General features: G+C 36.3%; 1 pseudogene; it reads right to left on the bottom strand.

Moving 5' to 3' along the window:
* Window positions 1–2159: 2159 nt before the first annotated feature.
* On the bottom strand, window positions 2160–4571 carry LOC114027638 (annotated as a pseudogene).
* Window positions 4572–5160: the final 589 nt, after the last annotated feature.

Here is a 5160-nt window from a genome sequence, read left to right as displayed (position 1 = left end):
CATTCCCCAATTGATATATGGTCAAAAGATATGAACAAGCAATTATCAGATGAAGAAATTAAAACCATCTATAGTCATATGAAAAAATGCTTTAAGTCACTGTTGATTAGAGAAATGCAAATAAAACAACTCTGAGGTACCACATCAAACCTATCAGAATGGCCAGCATGACAAAACAGAAAAATGATAAGTGTTGGAGAAGATGTGGGAAAATTCGAACAGTAATGTATTGTTGGTGGAGTTGTGAAATGATCCAATCATTTTGAAGAGTAATGTGGGGCTATTCCCAAAGGACTATTAAAATGTGCATACCATTTGACCCAGCAATAGTACTTCTAGAGCTGTATCCCAAAGAGATCATACAAAGACCCATATGTACAAAAATATTTCTAGCAGCTATTTTTGTGGTGGCAAAGAATTGGAAATTGAGAGGATGCCCATCAATTGGGGAATGGCTGAACAAGTTGTGGTATATGAATGTAATGGAATACTATTGTGCTATAAGAAATGATGAACAGACAGACTTCAGAAAAATCTGGAAAGACTTGTATGGTCTGATGCTGAGTGAAGTGGCCAGAACTACGAGAACATTGTACATAGTAACAGCCACATTTTGCGATGACTAACATCAATAGACTTAACCCTGTTCATCAATAGAAGGATCTAAGACATCTCCAAAGGCCTCATGATGGAAAATGCTATCTACATCCAAAGAAAGAACTACAGTTGGAATGCAGATCAAAGCATACTATTTGCTATTTTTTTTTCTTCTGATGTGTTTTGTTTTCTCTTTCTGGTGGTTCCTCCTATTGGTTCTAATTCTTCCTTACAACATGACTAATGTGATGTTTAATAGGAATGTATATATCCTATAGCAGATGGTGCACTATCCTGTGGAGGGGTTTGGGGTGGGGACAAAAAATTAAAACTCAGAAGCTTATGGAAGTGATTGTTGATAAATCAAAATAAATTGATTAAAAGTAAAAAAAAAAGTAAAAAAAGAAAAAATCAACACCAATACCAAATAAATTATTCTCAGTTATTATTGTTTTCCTCCATATTGGGTCATAGAAGTGTTCATTGCTGCTCTGAAGCTTTCCATTTCATCATGTCTTATGGCAAAATAATTGATTACATTCACATACTAGAGTTTCTTTAGCCCTTCTCAAATAGGAGGACACTTTCTCCCCACCTCTTTTAATTTTAACACTTTAGCCACCATGAAAAGAAATGCAATACAAATGTTTGTAATATTCAGTTGTTTCACACTTGTGTCTGACTTTTCATGACCTCATTTGGAGATTTTTTAGCAAAGATACTGAAGTTGTTTGTTGCTTCCTTCTCCAATCATGAGGAAACTGAGGCACACAGAATAAAGAAACTTGCTCGGGGTCACAGCGATAATAAATGTCTGAGGCCAGATTTAAACTCAGGGAGATGAGTCTTCCTGACCCCAGGTTTGGTTCTCTATCCACTGTGCCTAGTATTGCTATAGCAAGGTCAAATGGAATGAACAGTTTAATAACTTTTTGGGCTGATTTATAAAATGCTTTCCTGAATGGCTGGTCCAATTCACATTGATAAGAGAAGTGCACTAATATGTTTGTTTTTGTGAATCCACTACATTTATCATTTTCTTCTTTTGTCATTGTTACCAGTGTTTAGGTATGAGATAGAATTTCAAAGTTGTTTAAATTTTCCTACCTCTACTTATTATTGGTTTAGAACAATAGTGTCAAAAATTAAATAAAAATATCCCCTGCTGATAGCACATTAACACAGAAAACAACAGATTAACATTATCAAGGTTGTTTGCATTTTTACACTTAATTTTTATTCAATAATTTACTCACAAGCAACATATTTAAGAACACTTTAAAATAGAAAAAAATATTATTTTTAAAGGTCAAAACTAAAAAAAAATAGCAAACATGACATTACTAAAAGAATGATGTTTCTCTTAATAAATTAACCTCTAAAATCCTTGTGGAGCCAGAGTTTATACATAGAGAATCTAGATGATGGAATCCATTCAAAACGAACAACAAATGAAAAGTTGCAGATAACAGGCATATGGTTTGACAAACATAAAACATCAGTTTCATTCTTCCAGAGGATGGAAACAGTATCTGTTTCTATAACAAAATGGTAATGATGTTTCAGTATTTTGACTTTAAAGTCTCTTTCTCCAGCAACAAATCTGTGCATATTTGCTGAAGGTCCTTTTATCTTTCTTGCTGTCACTGGCTATCTTCTTTTAGACACTCCAGCCTCATTGGAATTACTGAAACCTCATGTTTCTTTACCTCCTCAAAAGTATGAAGTTCCAAGTGAGCGTGCTCAATTTGGTCCCATAAATCAACTGTTTCATTAGTCCCATTGCTCGAGACTGGTAGCCACCAAGCAAAGTTTTCATCTTCTTTTCCATTTTTGCAGCTCCCTTAGCTTCTGTGGTCATGTGACCCCTATTTATCTCAAGTGTCTTTTCAAGTGATTCAATTCTGTCCTTTTTTGCTAGCCAAGTTGACTCGTGTGTATCAGCTCTGCCCAGGTAGATATAGAACTTGACTATAACATTTTTCTCACACCTGGTTTTAAGCTTCTTTTGACAGCTTGCCATGGCTCATTCCTTGTTTACTACTTCCATCTCCTGTGTCAGAAAGTCTTGAGCCTTCTTCAGTTCATCTTTGGATAATTTCTCATAGGGGTTGTGTTCCAGGTTATTTATGTGTTAAGTACTATTACTTCCAAATCCTAGAGTTTTCCCTTTTTTATTTCCAACTTGTTCTCCATAACGAGGATACAGAAGATTATAGTGAAATATTGTGATCATCTCTTTTTTAATTAGTTCTCTTTTCTATAGGTTTTTTAATGGTGGTTCTACATTTAAGGGTCTTAGGATAGTTTCATTTACCTCTGAATGTCTTAGCAGATCCTTCTGAACAGCTTTGTGCATTCATTTCAATTCCTTTACATGTTCTGCATTTCAGATAGCCTGCTTTTGAGCATCTACATCAACAGCATCTTACAAATAAGTTTCATCAGTCTCACAGTCTTCTAGCTCCCTCTTAGCATTTTCTAGTAGAAAAATCTCAAAGTCATTCTTAGAAGCAGGAAGGCCCATCATCCCTAAATGGAGATGCTCAAGAGATTCTCTCTACATCTGCGTCACATACAAGGGGTCATTGTAATCTGCCAATCCCTCTTCAGGATTTATGTTTAGTTTGTCCCTTAGATGGATTCTGGGTAGTGCCAACAACTGGTTTAGGAGTCATCCCACCTCGAGGAGTCAACCCTTCAGCTCCATGAGAAGGAGTCCTGAATGGGGTAGACAAGACTGTGTTTGGCCTCTGGATGACCTGTCGTTGAAGAGTCACACCAGATAAGTCACTCTCATGCAATGGTGTATTAAGATCAACTTTCAGTGGGGTATCCATGGTGGTAAGAGCCACCAAGTTCTGTGAATCCTGAGGAATTCAATATTGGGCAGCTGGAGTTTTGGGTGTCGTCAGAACAATACTATTGTTGGTGATATTATATTCAGACAAAAGAGTACTGGAAGCAGAATTCATTATGCCAGATTTCCTCTGCTGTTTGATGTGCAATTTCACTTCCTTGGTCAACTTTTACAACTTCCTGAAGTTTTGCATCAGAAATCTGAGGTGCAGGAAGTACTAATTTGTTTCTCTTTTTAGTAAATTCTGATACTCCACTGGTTTGAAGAATAGATGATGGTAAATCGGACTCCTTTTTTTTCTTTTCAAATGTTGTTTGTCTTTCTTCCTATCTCTACTTTCCTTTCCAGATCTTAACTTTCAATTAAGATGTTATTGTAACTTCTTAAAGACAGCATCAAGTGCCTGATAATTTTCTTCAGATGTGTCATAAAAACCTGGAGCAGGCTTTTTTTTTTCAAATGGAATTTCTGCATTATCATCTACTCCTCTTTTCTTTTTCCTTTTCTTCTGAATTTCTGACAACTGCTTAAAGTTCTCTTCTCTTTTGGAGGGCAGCAAGCCACCTTGCTTCTTCCACTTTTTTTCTCTCTTGCTTTCTTCTTGATTTTTCCCTGAGTGTTTGCCAGACTAGCTTCAGCTTCTGAGAACATTTCAAGTTCACCCTCATCCATATCAAATGGATCAGGTCTGGCTGGTTTCGTTTCTGGATTTGGATCAATCTCTTCAGGTTTAAATTTTCATGGATCATTTGCTGTCTTCTTCATTGTCTCTTTGGGCAGCTTTATCCAGAAGGAATTCATAGTGCTCCAAGAACTTTGCAGCTGTCCGCCAGATGACTGGGGCAACAGTTCTTCACTGAGTTGGCACCAATTTGGCCAGGTGCAAAAGTTTTTCTTCCTCCTCCCTAGACCATTCTGTTTTTGTTTTTTTTTAATACTTGGGTCCAGTTATTAATATCATCTGGCCTTACACTGCTTGGCTGATTTCCTATGCAACACTGAAGCAATGCGAGACCATTGGTTCTTCCCATATTTCATTACTGCTGGTTTGAGAATTTCATCTTCCATATTCCTCCATTGATCATAATCCCCCCTTGATCATAATCTGAGGCATTTTAGTGGAAGAGTGAGGAATTCATCAATTAGCCAAGGCAACTGGGCAAACACTGAAAATGGTGGAGCACCCCCGAATCGAAAGCCGACCCTTCTTCCCAGCACAACCTTCACCTTCAGAATGCTCTGAGCAGGCTGGTTGTTTGCATTTAAAAAAATATTTCCTATTATATTTAAATGTAGTTCAGGTTCAGTGGAGTTTTGCAGCTCTTGTATTTAGAGCACCCCCCCCCCCATATTTCTATGGATAGTGTGAATTTTTCCTTTGAAAACCAACTAACCAAAATAAGTTCAATGTAAGTAAATGATTTAGAAATAAAGAGTAATGTCATAAGTAATTACAGGCTCAGGGAAGATTTTGACTGTCAGATTTATGGATTAGAAGTGTTTATGACCAAACTAGAGATAGAGAGAACCATGGAAAGTAAAATGGATACTTTCAATTACACGAAGTTAAAGTTTGCAGAAACAAAACCAACGTAGTCAAAATTAGAAGGAAAATAAGAAACTGGGAAAAAAAAGTTTTCAGCAAATTTCTCTGAAAAAGGTTTTTTTCTTTTGTTTAGTATCTTTTTAATTTAGTATTTTAT

This window comes from Vombatus ursinus, unplaced genomic scaffold, assembly GCF_900497805.2.
Source record: "Vombatus ursinus unplaced genomic scaffold, bare-nosed wombat genome assembly UNPS02014863.1, whole genome shotgun sequence".
In the NCBI taxonomy this organism is placed as follows: Eukaryota; Metazoa; Chordata; class Mammalia; order Diprotodontia; family Vombatidae; genus Vombatus; species Vombatus ursinus.
This window is presented reverse-complemented; position numbering and strand designations above follow the sequence as displayed.